The 21,338-nt window shown below is 30.8% G+C and overlaps 1 long non-coding RNA gene across 1 annotated transcript; it reads left to right on the forward strand.

The window, feature by feature from the left end:
- Positions 1 to 2,227: 2,227 nt before the first annotated feature.
- Positions 2,228 to 4,312, forward strand: LOC121228244 (uncharacterized). Its single transcript, XR_005925788.1, has 4 exons — positions 2,228 to 2,932; positions 3,054 to 3,142; positions 3,245 to 3,287; positions 4,252 to 4,312. It is a non-coding gene; the product is annotated as an uncharacterized lncRNA (long non-coding RNA).
- The last annotated feature ends 17,026 nt before the right edge of the window (positions 4,313 to 21,338 follow it).

Below are 21,338 nucleotides of genomic sequence, written 5' to 3' on the forward strand. Positions count from 1 at the left end.
ATTGGACACCTAATAAATCCTCTTTTTTAAAAGAAAATTTATTTTTTAAACAAAAAGAAGGCCGAGTTTAGGTCTACGTCAAAAGTCGGAGAAAAAATAGGGTTCGGGAGTCGGTTACGCACGAGGAAGGTATTAGCACCCTCGCGACGCCCAAAATTGGTATCTCTTTAAACATGTGTTGTCTTAATTTTCGAAAATGCGAGTTCAATATAATATTTAATCGTGATCCGATTAAAACACGAGAAATTTCAAGTTTTTCGGTTTCTTTTGAGAAGGATGTTCTATTTTTAATACGAGCCGATTAATATTCACCCAACATAGCGATGAAATCGACGGCTTAATGTTAAATCGGTACGTTGCCTTATTTGTTGAAATTAATTAAAAAGTATGAGTAAAACATTATTATAATAAGAATTCGTAAATAATGCAAACAATGATGCAATTAAAAAATATTAAAAACTAAGAATATTAAAACAACAATAACAATATTTACAAGAAAATAAAAATAATGTACTATTAATATAATAAGAAAAATAATGTATTTATAACAATAATAGAAAAATAACAATATATACATAAAAATATATATATACATATATATGTGTATATACATGTTAATAATGATGAAAAAGAATAATAATTATACTAATAATAGTGGTAATGGTAATGATCAATGAGTAATGAAGTAAGTATAAGTATGTACAAAAAGATATATGTATACCAAATAATACATAATAATATTAAAATAAAATAATAAGCAACAATAGTGAAAATAATAAGTATAATAATAAATATAATGATATATAAAAATAATACTATATATAAAAAGTATATATATACATGTATAATAAGATATACACTAATATTAATAATAAATATAATAGGGGTAAAAATAGATATAATAATAACATGTACATAATACGGTATTAAAATACATATATTGTAGCGACGTAAAAATTTAGCTTGGCCGCTAATTGTGGCGATTTAGTGAAAACTTGAAAACTGAAGTTTGATTTTTTTTAAAAAAAGGAATCACCACCGATCCTTTTTCCTAAGTGTGATCAGACACCTATTAGATTTCTTTTTTTAAAACAAAAGGATGGCTGAGTTTAGGTCTACGTCAAAATCCAGAGAAAAAGTAGGGTTCGGGAGTCGATTACGCGCGAGGAAGGTATTAGCATCCTCGCGACACCCAAAATTGGTATCTTATAAACACGTGTTGTCTTGATCTTCAAAAATACAAGTTCAATGTAAGATTTAGTCGTAATCCGATTGAAACACGAGAAATTTTAGTTTTTTCGGTTTTTTTAGAAGAGCATACCGCTTTAACATGAGTCGATTGGTGTTCACCCAACATAGCGGTGAAATCGGCGACTTAGTATGTAACGCCCCAAAAATTGGGCTTAGAAGAGTTGGACTTTGAGTCTGGGATTCGGATAGAAGAAAACCTGAATATTGAGAAGTTTTGAATATTACTAGTGTTTAAAAATATATATATTGATAAAATATTTATGTTAGTACTAATATTTTAATTTTTATGAAAATTATTATCATTATAATTATTAGATACAAATATATTTATAAAATTATTGTTGTTAATTTAGTGTTTAAATTAACATATTATTAGAAAATTTTACAGTATCTATTTTTATTGATTTATGGAAATTATAATTATTATTATTAGGAAAAATATATATATTATCGTATTTGAAATTTTCATTATTATGGTTATTATTATTATTATTTTAGTTTTTAAATAAAATATGAATGGCTTATAGTATGGGAAAAAGTCCAGGCTCGGCCCATAGCTTTAGCGAAATTTTCAAATTTTGCCTCTTAAGAGAATCTGGGCAGTAGGCCTTATTAATAACTTGGGCTGAGTTTTAGCATAAAGAAGCACCTGGCCCAGTGGCTAAGCACGCTAGGAGGCCGTGGGAAGTGCCTGGGTTCAAGGCACGGCGCGCGCAAATTGGGTTTTTTTTTAGTATGCAGGTTGCGGTTGGAATAGGCCTTAAAAGAAGTTACGAATGAAGTTTGACACAAGGAGAGCCTGTGGCGCAGTGGCAAGCAACGTATGTGTGTGTTTAATAGGTCGCAGGTTCGAGATGTACAGCAGGCAAAAATTTCCTTTTTGTTTCGCAAGTAACCGGAGCTTCAGCAGGTAAGGTTTATAAATAATTGTGACCGTATATAAGTAAAAAGAGAAGCATGGTGCATTGGCCGGCGGCACGGGCGAAGGCACAAGGGCAGACGGAGGTCTGGGGTTCGAGCCTCACCTCGCGCACGGAAGGCTTGGATTTTTGCTGCTCACGTGGGGGAGAGTCAGAGTTTGACCGAAACTCTCCTAGCCATGGCTTGAGTCGGTCAAGCGGTGGACTACAGCTGATGGTGCAAGGAAGTTGGATAGGATTTAAATTGGTGGGGGCTGAAATTTAGGAGAAAAGTATGGAATTTAAATTTGGGAAGGAATTTATGTCGAAATAAGACTTATGGCAGAGTACCAATCTGGCTATAGGCAATTAAATGCCGAAAAACTCTTAAAATTTTGGTGTTAGTCTTGGGTATTTTTAAGTAACTAATAGATTTAGGTTGGGGCTATTCATATCTACGATTATTTTTGAGATCGACCTTCATTGTTTCTCCTCTCTTCTCCCCTCTCTTGCATTCATATTTTCTTTTCTCTATAGTCGAACCCATACTCCTTTCTTTCTATCTTTTCCCTTATTTTCCTTTCTTCATTATTTCTCAAAAAGCTGAATCTTGCTATAGCCGAATCTCTATCCTTTTCCCTTTTTCTTTCAAAAGCCGAAAACCTTCATATCTGGGGTGTAGGAAGCCGAATCATGGGCTACTTGAACCTGTCTCTTCTGACTATGGTAGATCGGGATTAGAATCATAGATAAGACTACTCTCTTGGGCAGAACAACGATTGGTAAGTATTCGAATCACTTGTGTTAGTTATTCATGGTTTAAGATAAAAGCCGAAACCCCTTAAGGGTGGCTAACGTTTGGACTAAGGGTGTTGGTGCTTTTTTTCTTTTTCATTGTATAAGCATTAGCGTGGACAAGGGGGCGTGCAGTGAAGGGTGTGAAGACTGATTCGGATTGGATCTCTAGATCTAATCCATATTTCGGCAAAAAGGTAAGAACTCTAGGGTAAGGGATGTTGGCTGAATTTGGTAAGGGGGAATAGTACGTAGTTTGTTTTCGGCATGTAGACTGACGTTTAGTAACTTGATTGTAGGCAAATCGTGAGTGGATCGCGCCAGCGTACCGTTACAAATCAGGTGTGTAAACGACACCCACTCATAGACTAGATCGGCAAAAGCCGAAAAGCCGAAAAGCCGGCATTTGTGAACTTGCGAGCGTGCGAGCGCTTGTGAGGTGGTTTGGTTGTTAATTTTGATAATCGCAAGCAGTATGATTGTAGAGTGCGCAATTTCGTGCACTTCGGTATATTTGGGCTTAATGGGCCGAAAACGGATTAGTGGGCCAACAGGCCCAATTCGGTAAAAACGCTCGGTAAGTGCTTCTGTTAATGTGTTAATGGTTAGAATATGTATGTAAACCCCAAAATATTTAAATTATTAGAATACCCTTAAGTAGGAAAATTATCGTTTTACCCCTAGGTGCAAAATGACCGTTATACCCCTAGGGTTAATTTTGACAGAAATGCATGATCTTCTGATTATGTTTGTTGTATGCCATAACATGTATATCTGTTGCATGGAGTTGGGTTTTGTCATGGAGGAAGAACCCGTTCTGGTGGCTGTGCCACATATTCTGATATAAGCAGCTTTGCTGCGGATTATAGTTAGTGCCGCAATCGGTGCTAACACTGTAAGTGCAGGGATGGCGTGGGTGATTTATTCCCCACAGGAAGTGTAGGGATGGACAGAGGCAAGTGCAGGGTTGGATGGGGTTATCATGCATTAATCATATGAGACTGTTTAATTATGGGCCAACTGTATTAAAATGGGCCCAACTTTGTTAATATGGGCAAGACCCAATATATCTCGACTTGTAATAGGGCTACGGCCCAGACTGATACTGATATGGGCTAGGCCCAGTATGCTCTGATATTGTAATAGGGATATGGCCCAGATTAATACTGATATGGGCTAAGGCCCAGTTAACACTGATTTCTGAATAGGGCTTAGGCCCAGTAAAGCTTGAACTGATTTGGGCTCTGGTTGGGATACTTTACACACTGAGTTTTCCAAACTCACCCCCTTTTTCCCATCTTTGTAGGTGAGCCTTAGATCGATGGACTTGGAGCTGGGCGGGATTCAGAGTGGCCACGAAGATTAAGTTTCTGTTTTCTTTAAAATAAGTTTCGCATTTATTATTTTGATCATTTTTATTCTGGTTTAAGTTGTAATAAGGCCGCTCTTTTTATTATTTTTAATATTTTGGGTTATTAAATTGGTTAGCTCTAAAGCGCGTTTTATAAAATTACTTATTTTCAAAATATCACGATTTCCGAGCAAAGCTTCCGCAACGTAAATGTTTTCAAAGGAAATAAATATTTTAAATAGACTTAAACTTAATTTATTGTTCGTGGACAAGTAATAGGCTTAAAGTGTGGCAATAGATGTGTGCATGTCTAGGATTGGATCATGGAAGAGCTAGGTACTTAAGCAGTCTAATTGACTCACCTCCTCCTTTCTTGAATCCTACCTGGTGCGTAGTATCCATTCACTTTAAGCCATGACAAAGAAGGTTTGATACTTAACTGTTTTTTTAAAATAACATGATTCTGCCACTACAAAGGTTTACAAGTTTTCAAAGTTTCCCATAAGATTTTACAAGGTTGTTAACAATGTTTTGATTATTACAATGAATCACGTTTTGGAAAAAAATAAGGCTAAGGTTTTATTCAAGTTTAAACGATGAAAGTTTCTAAACATCAAGAAGGGTTTTCAATGAAAACATGGTTTTCGAAAAACACTTCAATGTGACACGCCGGATTCGGTCGTAATGTCTGGGCCGGGTTTGGGGTGTTACATAGTATTAAACCGATACGTTACCTTATTTAAAAAAGAATAAGATTTTTGAAATAATGCAAAGCAAAATAAAAATAAATAGAAGACAGATCTATAAGTATATTGAAGCAAATATAAGTGTGACAATAATATTATAGACAATAAAGATATAATGTAATACTAGAATTAAATATGTAGTGGAAACAATGAATATATATACGTAATAATGACATTAAGAATATGTACGTAAAATAGGATGAAAAAGGTTTACATAATAATACTAATATGGGTACGTAATATATGTAACACTCCAAACCCGGCCCAGACGTTATGACTGGATCCGACATGCCACATCGAAGCGTTCAAAACATTTTATATTGTTGATCCACAAAAACTTACTTAGTGTTTTAAAAGATAATTTCATTATAGGTTAAAGTGAATGGAAGCTGTGCACCAGGTAGGAAACCGGAAAAGAGGTGGTGAGTCCATCGGACTGCTTAAGTACCAAGCTCCCTTCGGATCCAATCCTAGACATGCATACCGCCATTGCCACACCTTAACGTCATGGATATTTCTACGAAACCGATTTGATTAAGTCATTTTTAGGAAAAGTTATTAATTTTGGAAAATACTTTCATTGCAAAAGCTTTGCTTGTTGTCGTGTTATTTTGAAATCAATTGTTGTTTTTAAAAACGCGCCCTAAAGTTATCCAATTTCAACAGTTAAAATAAGTAATACCTATCTTAGTAATACATATTAAAACCATCAAAAATAATTAAGCGGCCTTATTACATTTAAAAACCCAAAACTTCAAACGTAAATAAAAGGATGTCTAGTTCACCAGAAGAAAATCAAACTTTCAGAACGGGTGGCCACTCCGAATTCCCTCACAGCTCCAAGCCCACTATGGTTGGGGATTTCCTACGTGGATGAAAATAAAAGGGGTGAGTTTGGGGAAACTCAGTGTGTAAGGAAAACCCATTCAAAGTCCAAGTCAGCTCAAACCTATTGGGCCTAAACCCATTTAGGTAACAGTGGTACTGGACCAGAACCCTTTTCAAATTACAATAAACTAGGCCTTATCCCCTTATTCAGATAACAGTATGGCCCATAGGCCCATTTCAAAATACATGCAATATCAATAACATATGCAAGCCCATTTGAGGAGACTACTCAACCCACCAACCACTACACTCCACCCGTACCAGCCCTACACTCCATGTGGGGAATAGCTCAACCCACCCAGCCCAACACTCCACAGTTGCAGCCTTGCTGCTCAGTTAACAGTAAATTGAGGCAAAGCCTCCAGTACGTGGACAAGCCACTTTCAGTACTTCCTCCATCAATATCCCAATCCCATGCATCAGATAATAACAACATGGCATGCAGTAAATAACAACAGTCAAACATGCATTTAGGTCAATTTAACCCTAGGGGTATTTCGGTAATTTATCTACTAAGGGTAAAACTGTAAATTTTCCACTTTTAAAGGTATTTCAGTAATTTATCTATTTTAGGGTTTTTCGTGCATATTCCTACTTTTCACGTACTAACAGAATCACGTACCGAGGGTTCTTATTGAATTGGGCCCGTTGGCCCATCATTCCAATTTTGGCCCATTAAGCCCAAAAATATCGAGGGCACAGAAATCATGCACTTTGCAGTCCAAACATTACAGCTTACCAAAAACATTAATCGATTTACCTCACGAGCATTCGCACACTCGCAAATCTACAAAATACCGGTTTTCGGCATTTCGGATTTTCTACTATTGCCGATCTAGACTAAGAAAGAGGGTGTTAGTTAGACACCTGTTTGCGACGATATGCTGATGAGATCCACACACGAACTACCTACAATTTGATTACTAACATGTTAATCTAACTATTCAAATACGAACTACGTATTAACCCCTTACAATATTCGGCCAACCACACCTACAGATCATAGTAAGCTTATAAGAAAACAATAAGCAACTCATTAACAAATTTTTGTCAATGTTTACCACATAATCATAATTTCACTGCAAGCTGTCTTCTTAAGCAACAGTCACTAAATTATTTATAACTGGATCTACGAAACTCCAAATCAAGTTCCGTTAATTTTCCCTGAAAATAGACTCATATATCTTCTATCCATAAAATTTTCAGAATTTTTGGTATGGCCAATCAATACCATATTTTTCTTAAAGTTTCCCATGTTTCACTGTTTGACTAATCTGACCACTCTTCATTACAAATCAAATTTCTCATTGTACAGAATTCAAAATATGTTCTCGTTTATTCCATTTGAAACTAGACTCATTAATCTTTAATTACATAATTTATTCAGCTTCTAATTCATCTCCCACAATTTATGGTGATTTTCCAAAGTCACGTTACTGCTGCTGACCCAAAGCAGATTTATTACCAAATTCACTCTTTCACACATAACTTGCATGCATGTTATTTAAACATGTATATCACCAATCAATCATCACATATCTATGATTTTACTTAAGTATAATCTCTATTTCATCATTTTAAAGCACAACATGTTAGCCGATTTTTCCCTTTAGCATCTAAGGCACATGCATGTTCATTTGTTTGGCTCAACTTCACCTATCTTCCATTTTTCATCAAAAGAACATGAAACAACAACCATTTCCTTCATTTTAATTCATGACCAAATGCTCACAACACAACCAAAAACCAAAATATGCTTCAAGAGTTAAGGTAGAATCAAGAAGAACTCATGAACATCAAGATAGAAGCAAACTACCATGAACTTACCTTCAATTTTCTTCCCCAAGTGACCAAACAATTCAAGAGCTTTCTCCTCTCCTTTCTCTTCTCTAAATTTCGGCTATGATGAAAAAAGATGGACAAAACTTTGTTCTTTTCACCCCTTCTTCTTTTAATAAAATTTCATATTTCATCCATTTAATTCTTTAATACAAAAGACATGAAATGCCCATCATGGAACATTTACCTAAACCATTATCATGGAACATTTACCTAACCCATTATCATGGAATATTTACCTAATTCATTATAATGGAACATTTACCTAACCCATTATCAATTTGTACCATGAATTATGGATATCAAGTGCTCATATTGTCTACAACAACATGATGGCTGGCCACTTCATGTAAAATGGGAGGTTTGTCATGCAAATCCTCCTATTTTGCACTCCTATTTATTTGGCCACTTCAATTTAGCCTATAGCATTTTCAAACATTTTCACATAGGTCCTATTTCATAATTTCACCCCCTTTTTCTTATGGAACAAAAATTAACTAAAATTGCCGGGTTCTATCTTAAGCTTGGGCCTTCTAGAGGCCCACTAACATAATTAAACATATGCCAACATTCACAGAATTCTCGAAAATTGGGGCGTTACAATATATATATATATAACATATTTAAAATGAACATATACACTATACATATATAACAAACATATACTAATAATAATAGTAATAATAGTAATAATAAAAGATATATGTACACCAAATAATATATAATAATATTAAGATCATAAGTGGCAATATGGATAATAATAAGTATATTAATGAGTGTAATAACATATGAAAATAATACTATATATAAAAATATATATACACGTATAATAAAATATATGTACTGATAATGAGTATAATAGGAGTAAAATAAATGTAATAATACTATATACATGGGAATAGTATATAAAATATAGCTAAGAATATTGAAAATATATACATAATATATATAACACATAGATGATATATACATATACATTAGAAATGACAACAATATAAAATGAACTTACTAATACACTACATAGATATGTACGTACATGGGTATAAATAATAAGGATATTAGAAATACTTAATATATAACATTTAAAATATATACATAATGTAAAAATACATATATGACGTAGTATTAAAACACAATATATACATGAAAACACTAAAAATAAGTACATAATATATATAATATATACATAAGATAATATGTAAAAATGTAGCATAGTTTTAGAAATATATACATGATAAAAATACAACACTAAAAAGGTATATATATACACAATATATAAAAATGCATATATAATATAATGTTAAAATAGTTACATAATATATACATACATAATAATAATGTTGGAAACATCTATTAATAAGGTCACATAAATATGTACCTATATATATGTATAAAAAAATACATAACAATATTAAAAATATGTACATAGTATATATATACATATAAATAGTTATTAAGAAAATACATACACTATATAGGGTGTTAAAAAATATAGTATTAAAAAAACATAATATATACATATACATATAAAATATACACTATCATTAATACTAATAATAAATATAGTAATAACAAAAAAACAAATATAATATAATAAAAATATTAAAATAAAGTGATCAAAAATAATACCATGTATAAGAATATATATATAATATAAAATACACTAATAGTGTATATAATAATAATACTAATAATAATAATAATAATAATAATAATAGCAATAATAATAAGATATAAAAAAGAAACAAATATAATATAATAATAATGTTAAAAATAGAGTAATAAATATTAATAGAGAAAGTAACAAAGATAATAGTAATATGATAGTAAAAAATGTAATATTAAAAAAAATAATACTAAATATACATAATAATAATAATATAAAATAATAATGATAATAGTAATAATATAAAAAATAACAATATATAATAAAAACTTAATCTAATATAAAAGAAGTGAGAATAAACAAAAAAAGGATTAAAAAAAATTAACAACATAATTCTGGGGCGAATTTGCAAATAAATAAAAAAGGAAAGGGCTTATTAGAACACGCATGAAAGCAGTGGAGGCCAAAAGATCAATTTTCCAACGCATTTAAAACGGTGCGCATCAAGGGGGATCAATTTGAGAACCATAACGAATTTCAAGGCCAATTTATAAATAAATATAAACTTGATTTAAAACACCAAAAATGCAGAAGGACCGCGCATGCAATTTCCCCTTTTATTAAAAACACGCGGATCCTAGGCGGATTTGGATCGGGTCGGGTCGGGTTGGGTAGGCTCAAAACGACGTCGTTTTGGGGCTTAAGTACAGCCCCCAAAACGACGTCGTTTCGGAGGGCTATAAATAGGCCTATTTTCAGAAAAAAATTCATTTGTGAAGGGAGAAAAGAAAAAAAAAAGAGAAGAAGGGAGAGGAAAAGAGAGGAGGAAGAGGGGAAGGATTCTGGCCAGGGGGCCGGTCACCGGCTGATCGTCGGCCGCCGTCCGTCGCCGGCGCCGGCCACCGTACACGGTGGCTGGAGAGGTAAAAATTTTGTTTTTTTTTTATTTTTTTGCTTAATAATGTATATATTTTTACATGTATATTAATGGGAAAATAAAGGTAATATGTATGTATTATATGCAGAAAAAAAGAAAAATAAAATAAAATACCCTCTAATCTGCTTTCTTTATTCTTCTTCAAATGCTTTCTATTGCTTCTGTATTCTTTGGGACTGTTTTGTTGTTTGATTATATGATTTTGCCGAATGTTTTTTTTTAAAGAAATAAAAAATCTTCTTATTACAAAGCTTCAAATCGGCTTATATAGCCTTTGTACAAATCTGTTTATTCTATCTTTGTTGCTGTTGCGTGTCCCTCTTATTTTGCAGGTGGAGCAGGTGGTGAATGTGGTGGTGGCAGAGGTCGGTGGTGGATCGGACAAGGGCAGATGCAAGTGGCCAGATGGGACAAGGGTTAGAAGTGTGGGTTTGGTTTTAGGTTAGTTTAGGCTTTGGGCTAATAGTATTTGGGCTAGGTAAAAATTTGGGTTTAATTATTGGGCTCCGGGTATGGGTTTGATGGTTTAGCTAATGGGTTATTGTGGGCCATTCGGGCTTTGGGTATTAGGGGATTAGTGGGTTTATGTTGTAAGGTATTTGGGTTTATGTAATATATTTGGGCCCGAGTCATTTTAAAAACAGCCCAAAATTGGCCTATAACATATATATAATAAAGTATTTAAAAAATGTATACATAGTATATATACTAGGAATAATAATAATAGTAAAAACAACCATTAACAATGTTACATAAATAGATATATAGTAATAGTATATACATAATATAGTATTAAAATATTTACATAGTATATACATATTAGAAATAATAATAATGTTAAAAAAATAACTATTAATAATATTACATAAATATATACATATATATATTAAAATATATGCATATAATAAAACACATTACTAATATTAATAATAATAATAATGATAATATAAAAATATATACATGAAATAGTATAAAAATATATATAACTAATAATACTAATGTAATGACCCGAATTTTACCGTTACCGAAAAAGTGTATTTTCGGGTCTCCATTTCTGAAAAACGGATTCGTAAATATTTATTAAAAATATTTACGAAGTAAAATGAGTGGTTAATTAGAGTTTAATTAAGTGAATTTAATTTAATTAAGAGTAATTAAGAAAAAGGACTAAATTGAATAAAGGATGAAAGTTAAATTGTAGATTAAAAGAAAATGAAGAGGACCAAAATGGCAATTATGCCATTTGTCCTAAGTGAGGCGGTATAAACATAAAAATCTGAGATTTTTATGTGTTAAAATATATATTAAATTATTATTATTAAAAGTAAAGTAAATAAAAAGGAAATAAAGGAAAGAAACAAAAGAATAAAAAGAAGGAAGGAAACAGAATAGCAGGAAATGAAACAGAGAAGAAACAGGGGAGAAAGAAAGAAAGAAAAGAAAAAGGGAAAATAAGGTTTTAAAGGTTCCAAGTTAATTTTGTAAGTCAATTTAGCCCATTTTCTTATGATTTTTGAGTTTTTTGGAATCCTAGAGATAAATAGTACTTGTTTTAAGTAGAAATTTTGAAAGTCATTAGATTTCTAAGTTTGGTTCATGTTGAATAAAATGATGGAATTGGGGGTTTGTTTGATAGAAATTTTGATTGGAATTGAATAAATGATTGAATCGTAAACTAAGCTATAAGTTTTGAGTTTTAGGGATTAAATGGAAATAAATTCGAAATTATGAAAATATGCTGGAAATTTAATAGTTAAGTATGAGTTTGGACAAAATTTGAATAGAAATAAAGTATGAATTAAGATAGAAAAGTAAGAGAATTTAGTTAGGATTAAATTGAAATTAAAGTAAATCAACATTTTGCACTAAAACTGTTTTAGACAGCAGCAGTAGTCTAACTTTGAAAAATCATAAAAAATTATAAAAATCTAATTAGAAGATGAATAAAATATTAGATTAAATCTTATTGAGTCTAGTTTCTTATAGAAGAAACGATATAAGCAATTGAATTTTAAATTATGAGATATAATGAATTTTGTGAGACAAGGTTAGAATGAATTTGGGTTCCCCTATTCTGACTTTGGAAAATCACCAAAAATTGAAGAAAAATAATTAGAGGCTTAAAGTTATATTTTTAGAATCCCTAATGAGTCTATTTTCAGGAGAAATCAACGGGAATATTATCCAAGTTCTGTACTATGAGATAATTAATTTTTAGTGAAGAAGGGACGAAACTGTTAGACAGCAGAATAGGGGTGAATTTAAAGAATAAATTGTACTTAATGGCTAAACAAAAAATTCTGAAAATTTTATTGTAAGAAGATTTGTGAGTCTAGTTTCAGGAAAAATTAGCGGATCTTAATTTATAATTCTGTAACTCAAGATATGAATTAGTAATGTATTAATGATTATGAATTGTATTAATTTCGTAGTCAATGTGGTACCGGAAATCTCGGCTAAGAAAGGACAAGACAAAGTCAACGGGAGTTAGCTCGAAAATTACGGTTTGTATTTCTATAATCCAAACTTAGTTATTATTTGTTATATTTATATACATACTGCAATTGTTAGTGTTAGAATTATGATGTTTTACAATTGGAATGGATTGATTTTGGTATGCGATGAATTTATTGAATTTATATTGATTGAAATTATTTGATTGAATTTATATTGATTGAATTATATAATATACATGATTTATGTAGAAATTTTAATATTGAATGAATGTTATATTGAAAAATATATTGATTGGAAATATGAGGAAATTGATATGAATATATGAGATTGTGATATTTGAATATTTGATATTGAAAAGTGAATTGAATTGTATTGAATTATGAATTAATGTGAATAATTGAAATATATTGTTGAATTGAATGAAATTGTATGAATTGTGAAAATGGGTGAATATATGTGATTATCAGAATGGTATATTGATGAAAGAATTATTAAATTGAGAAAGTGAATGAAATACCCTATTAATTAGTCGGGCTGAGTCGGATATAATTGGCATGCCATAGGATCTGGAAGTGTACGGGATTTGTCGGCTTTATCGATCAGGCACTTTATTTGTCGTATTTCAGGCACCTCGTGTGTCGTATCAGGCACCTCGTGTGTCGTTTTAGGCACTTTATGTGTCGTATACTGATCAGGTACTATGTACCGTTTTAGGCACAATGTGCCGTACTGGTGTGTTTGGGTTGGAATCCGTGTATCCGTCAAAGTTCGGGTTTGTTAATAGGGGTAAATAAGTGAAAGATAAATCGAATAAATTTGATTGATCAAGCTATTGAAATGAAACGAGAAATTGAATTGAGAATTGAAAATTTAGATATGAAATTGAAAATATGAACCAAAGGTTCATGAAATGATTGGAGTTCGAATTGATGATATATGATGCCACTTGATGAATTGAAATGTGATTTGAGATATATGAATCGTATGTATATACTGAAAGCTATCAGGGATAGTAAGTTGATACGATATAAATGAAATTGACTGTTATTGAAATGAATTAAAATGGAATATGATTGATAAGTATATAGTTGAATATAGTTTAATGATATTGAATTGTGAGTAAATTAAGGAAAGCTATACCGAATAGTAAGTGAAAGAACGGAGTAAATAGTAATGGATTTATTTAAGAATTGAACAATTATGTTATTGTGTTTATTATATGAACTGTATAAAATTTATATGGTAAGTAGTTGAAATTTATCTATGAATAAATAATTGAATAATTGTAATTATTATTATGATCTTAAGTATTTGTTATATTATTAATTGTTCGGATTATAGAAATACCACTGAGTATACCATACTCAGCGTACGATTTGTTTCCGTGCGTAGGTTAAGTAAAGATAGTACGTTGAATCAGCATCCCAAGACGATCCCGAATTCATTAAGGTAAAGTATGTTGAGTATTGATAATGGCATGTACCTAGGACGTTTTATGAGAGTCATTTAGGTTATAGAAGTATTGATGAAATGAGTAAATTATGGTTGGCAACGGTATGTAGTATGAATTTTGAAATTTACTAAGAATTCGTAGTGATTCTAAATTAGTCCCGAATTATGGTACATGCCATTATCAATACTCAACATTCTTAGTGATTCTAAAGTATGTTGAGTATTGATAATAGCATGTACCATAATTCGGGACTAATTTAGAATCACTACGAATTCTTAGTAAATTTCAAAATTCATACTACATACCGTTGCCAACCATAATTTACTCATTTCATCAATACTTCTATAACCTAAACGACTCTCATAAAACGTCCTAGGTACATGCCATTATCAATACTCAACATACTTTACCTTAATGAATTCGGGATCGTCTTGGGATGCTGATTCAACGTACTATCTTTACTTAACCTGCGCACGGAAACAAACCGTACGCTGAGTATGGTATATTCAGTGGTATTTCTATAATCCGAACAATTAATAATATAACAAATACTTAAGATCATAATAATAATTACAATTATTCAATTATTTATTCATAGATAAATTTCAACTACTTACCATATAAATTTTATACAGTTCATATAATAAACACAATAACATAATTGTTCAATTCTTAAATAAATCCATTACTATTTACTCCGTTCTTTCACTTACTATTCGGTATAGCTTTCCTTAATTTACTCACAATTCAATATCATTAAACTATATTCAACTATATACTTATCAATCATATTCCATTTTAATTCATTTCAATAACAGTCAATTTCATTTATATCGTATCAACTTACTATCCCTGATAGCTTTCAGTATATACATACAATTCATATATCTCAAATCACATTTCAATTCATCAAGTGGCATCATATATCATCAATTCGAACTCCAATCATTTCATGAACCTTTGGTTCATATTTTCAATTTCATATCTAAATTTTCAATTCTCAATTCAATTTCTCGTTTCATTTCAATAGCTTGATCAATCAAATTTATTCGATTTATCTTTCACTTATTTACCCCTATTAACAAACCCAGACTTTGACGGATACACGGATTCCAACCCAAACACACCAGTACGGCACATTGTGCCTAAAACGGTACATAGTACCTGATCAGTATACGACACATAAAGTGCCTAAAACGACACACGAGGGCCTGATACGACACACGAGGTGCCTGAAATACGACAAATAAAGTGCCTGATCGATAAAGCCGACAAATCCCGTACACTTCCAGATCCTATGGCATGCCAATTATATCCGACTCAGCCCGACTAATTAATAGGGTATTTCATTCACTTTCTCAATTTAATAATTCTTTCATCAATATACCATTCTGATAATCACATATATTCACCCATTTTCACAATTCATACAATTTCATTCAATTCAACAATATATTTCAATTATTCACATTAATTCATAATTCAATACAATTCAATTCACTTTTCAATATCAAATATTCAAATATCACAATCTCATATATTCATATCAATTTCCTCATATTTCCAATCAATATATTTTTCAATATAACATTCATTCAATATTAAAATTTCTACATAAATCATGTATATTATATAATTCAATCAATATAAATTCAATCAAATAATTTCAATCAATATAAATTCAATAAATTCATCGCATACCAAAATCAATCCATTCCAATTGTAAAACATCATAATTCTAACACTAACAATTGCAGTATGTATATAAATATAACAAATAATAACTAAGTTTGGATTATAGAAATACAAACCGTAATTTTCGAGCTAACTCCCGTTGACTTTGTCTTGTCCTTTCTTAGCCGAGATTTCCGGTACCACATTGACTACGAAATTAATACAATTCATAATCATTAATACATTACTAATTCATATCTTGAGTTACAGAATTATAAATTAAGATCCGCTAATTTTTCCTGAAACTAGACTCACAAATCTTCTTACAATAAAATTTTCAGAATTTTTTGTTTAGCCATTAAGTACAATTTATTCTTTAAATTCACCCCTATTCTGCTGTCTAACAGTTTCGTCCCTTCTTCACTAAAAATTAATTATCTCATAGTACAGAACTTGGATAATATTCCCGTTGATTTCTCCTGAAAATAGACTCATTAGGGATTCTAAAAATATAACTTTAAGCCTCTAATTATTTTTCTTCAATTTTTGGTGATTTTCCAAAGTCAGAATAGGGGAACCCAAATTCATTCTAACCTTGTCTCACAAAATTCATTATATCTCATAATTTAAAATTCAATTGCTTATATCGTTTCTTCTATAAGAAACTAGACTCAATAAGATTTAATCTAATATTTTATTCATCTTCTAATTAGATTTTTATAATTTTTTATGATTTTTCAAAGTTAGACTACTGCTGCTGTCTAAAACAGTTTTAGTGCAAAATGTTGATTTACTTTAATTTCAATTTAATCCTAACTAAATTCTCTTACTTTTCTATCTTAATTCATACTTTATTTCTATTCAAATTTTGTCCAAACTCATACTTAACTATTAAATTTCCAGCATATTTTCATAATTTCGAATTTATTTCCATTTAATCCCTAAAACTCAAAACTTATAGCTTAGTTTACGATTCAATCATTTATTCAATTCCAATCAAAATTTCTATCAAACAAACCCCCAATTCCATCATTTTATTCAACATGAACCAAACTTAGAAATCTAATGACTTTCAAAATTTCTACTTAAAACAAGTACTATTTATCTCTAGGATTCCAAAAAACTCAAAAATCATAAGAAAATGGGCTAAATTGACTTACCAAATTAACTTGGAACCTTTAAAACCTTATTTTCCCTTTTTCTTTTCTTTCTTTCTTTCTCCCCTGTTTCTTCTCTGTTTCATTTCCTGCTATTCTGTTTCCTTCCTTCTTTTTATTCTTTTGTTTCTTTCCTTTATTTCCTTTTATTTACTTTACTTTTAATAATAATAATTTAATATATATTTTAACACATAAAAATCTCAGATTTTTATGTTTATACCGCCTCACTTAGGACAAATGGCATAATTGCCATTTTGGTCCTCTTCATTTTCTTTTAATCTACAATTTAACTTTCATCCTTTATTCAATTTAGTCCTTTTTCTTAATTACTCTTAATTAAATTAAATTCACTTAATTAAACTCTAATTAACCACTCATTTTACTTCGTAAATATTTTTAATAAATATTTACGAATCCGTTTTTCAGAAATGGAGACCCGAAAATACACTTTTTCGGTAACGGTAAAATTCGGGTCATTACAACTAAAGATATATACATAATATATATAAAAACATATACGATACACATATATATTAGAAATGATAATAATGTTAAAAAAACAACTATTAATAATATTACATAAATATATATTTATATATATATGTATTAAAAATAAATACATAATAATATTAAAAGTATGTACATAAAATATATACATATGATGCAGTTATTGAAAATATGTACATAATACATGTAAAAATATATACATAATATATAAAATATATATATATAAAATAATATACATAATATAATATTAATATATATATATGCGTAATATGGAGTATAATATATATTAAAAGAATACATATGTGACATACAAATACATTAACAAAAACAATAATATTAAAAACTATTAATAATACTATAGAATATATATATAAGTATTAAGTAAAAATAATAATAATGCTAATAATAAATATAAAATATAATAGTAATAAAATATAATAGTATACATAATATTAAAATTAAAATAAAATAATGAGAAACAGTAAAAAAAAGGGACAAAATTGAATTAAAAATAAAGTTTTGGGGCGAATTTAAAAAAATAAAGGGAAAAAGGACTAAATGGCACTCGCAAACAAATAAGAGGGACTAGATCGGAAAATTAACCCCCTCCAAAACGCGCAGCATCGCGAGGGACTTGATTGGAATTCAAGCATAATCTTCGGGGCAAATTTAAAACTAAAAAAACTTAATTGCAAAATAACGAAAAAGCGGAAGGGCCAAAAGAGAAAATAGCCCTTCTGCACAAAAACACGGGAATCCTAGGCCGGACGGGTCGGGTCGCGGGTTGGCTATGGCAAAACGACGTCGTTTTGGGTTTAAAAGGCAGCCCCCAAAACGACGTCGTTTTGGAAGGCTATATAAGGCCAATTTTTTTGAAAAAAAAATCATTTGTAGCATTTGAAAGAAAAAAAAAGGGAGAGAGGGGAGAGGGAGCTGGGGGAAATTTTCGGCCACAGGGCCGGTCATCGAACCTCTGCCGGCCACCGTCACCGGCTACTGTGCACGGTGGCCGGAAAAAGGTAATTTTTTTATAATTTTTTATTTGGCTTAATAATATGTATATTTTTTATAGATAAGGATATATACTAAAAGAATTTAAAATAAATAGAGAAAAAAACGATGAAATCACTTCGGGTTTCTAGTTTCGACTGTTAATGCTTTGGTTCTCTGATTTGGACTGATTTTCTTGCTTGATCTACTGTTTTTTTTTTTGAAATAATATATGTATGTATTGAGAAATCCTCCTGTTACAAAGTTCTAAATCGGCCTTTTAAAGCCCTTACAAAATGGTCATATTTCTGCTATTTGGTTGCGTGTTTGCTTCCTTTCTCTGTCTTTTCTTGTTTTAATGTTTGCAAGTGCGGTGGGTGGAGAACATGACCGGTGGGGCAGTGCTGCAGGGTCGTCAGAGGCAAGTGGGGAGGTTGATTCAGCTAGGAGGTTAGGGTTTCGGGATTGGGCTTGGTTATTGGGCTCCGAGTATGGGTTTGATTAGTGTTGGGCTAAGGGTGTAAAATAGGTCTGTTGGGTAGGTTTAGGTTTTATTTTTTTGTTCAAAATTGGGCCTCAACAACCAGAATTCCAAAAATATAAAAATTACAAGAAAAGGGACTAAATTGACTAACCAATTGAAGTTAGAAAACTTAGAAAATCTCTAAAGTGCCGTCCAAGCTTCTTCTCCCCCTTTATTTCATTTCTTTTTAATTTGTTTGCATGTGAAACAAAAGAATGATTTTAGTTGTTTAATATCATTATTATTTATTATTATTAACTATATATATATCAAACATAATTATAATATACATATACATATTTATTAAAGCATGGCTGATGACCATCCGACCACTTAATTAATGGTATAATTGCTACTTTAGTCCCCTTTTATTTATTTTAATTTATAATTCAACTTTTAACTTTCACGATTTAGTCCCTATACCTTAATAACTCCTAATTTCATGCAAATTATTTATCCAAAATTTAATTTACTATTAAACTAACCCCGTATATATATAATAAAAATATCTACGAGTTTATTTTACAAAAATAAAGTCCCGAACCTCACTTTCTGACACCCCTAACTATCAGGTCATTATTTGAACAATTTCAATCTTAAATGGAAACAGCCTGTTTTGACTCATTTTCAGAATAACAATAACTACTTTAGATGGATCATAAATCTATTAGATTTGGTGCCCTAAGTGTAGTAATTTTTCGAACAGATTGAATAATAAAACAAATTCCTTGATCACATTAATATAGTTTCTATGGTTGTCCTTATATGGTTTTTGCATGCAAAACAAAATAGAAGTAAATGTTGCTCATTGGTTGTCTAATGTTTAAACTAATACTGAGTGATATTACGTGGTTGAATCGTAATACGAAAAGACAACTTATATTAGTAGATGAGCCTAGACATATTCTTAGTCTAATAAAAAATGAGCAAACCGATTGAAAGACTAATATATCGCCTATCAAGTCCAATTAGAGAAATGTTGTCTTAGGCATCGGAGCGGATGACTCCCAGAAGATAAAGACATAGATGTGACTGACTGGATTGACACTACATTAGACTGGACCTAAGAAGAATAGATCCTGAATCCGTTTATACATTTATTCACTTGTGACGTTCATAGTGTGGCATACCTAAATCCTGAGTGGATGACGGACTATATATGCGTGACTCGTACACTTGATGTAAGTAAAAGCCTAAATTCGAATAGATAAGGAATCGAAAGCTAGTGCATTGGTTGTACGACTTCTGCAGTATGTAGCGTCATTCACAATAGTGGAATTCATAGCATCATTCACATTGGGAGAACAGATATTATCCCAAAGAGATTAAGGATATCCTATGAGGATAACACACTTATGACAAGGTCATTGCATGAGTACCGAGTAGTTTCTTTCATAATGGTATGTCGTTAGGGAGAGCTTAATCATGATACTATAGTGGAATGACTTCGTAACTAAATGAGTTTATGATTAATAGGGGAAAAGTCGAAACTTAATTATAAATCATTTGAGCCTTAATTACATATGTCCAACCGGTCCCCCTGCTAGCTTGTTGAAACCAAAAATGAATTGCGTGTTTGAGTCAAAATGAACAGAATGAATAGAAATGGAAAACATTCAAAAATGATTATGGTTTTCTTCAAAATGGAGAAATAAAATTATTTGGAAACGAATGTAGTTTTCTCAAAATAAAAATGGAAATGGAAATGAAAATGAAAATGAAAATGAGAAATAATTCATTTGCAAATGTAGATGATTTAGTTAAAAATGATTAGGAGATGAGTTTATGTTTTTAAGCTATTTTAAAGCCCGAAAATAAAAATAAATCATTCAATTATAATGAATAAGTTAAATTGTGAAATATTAAATATATATTTTTCAAAATTTGTAAAATCATCATAATTTTATTGGCGCAAAATTGAGATGAAAAATTATTTAATTGAATAAAAATGCTTAAGTTTATTTTGGGAAATAGAAAAACAAAATCGGGTTGAATTATATTACAAAGTACTGGCTTGAAAATTTTAAGAAGTATTCGTAATTGAACCCAATGTGAGAGAGGCTCAAAAACCCCTCTTAGTATGTGAAAGGGACAACCCTAGTAGGAATACTAGGGGATATCATCCACCCTACTCCTACTTTAAGTAGGAAGTTATTTTTCTAGTTGAAATAAATGCTCACAATTCAACAAGGGTTCTACTTTTTCTTCCTATAAGTAGATGGCACCGGTAAAGTTATTTATAGAACTTTAAGATATTGTTAC

Source organism: Gossypium hirsutum, chromosome A04 (genome assembly GCF_007990345.1).
Source record: "Gossypium hirsutum isolate 1008001.06 chromosome A04, Gossypium_hirsutum_v2.1, whole genome shotgun sequence".
Classification (NCBI taxonomy): Eukaryota; Viridiplantae; Streptophyta; class Magnoliopsida; order Malvales; family Malvaceae; genus Gossypium; species Gossypium hirsutum.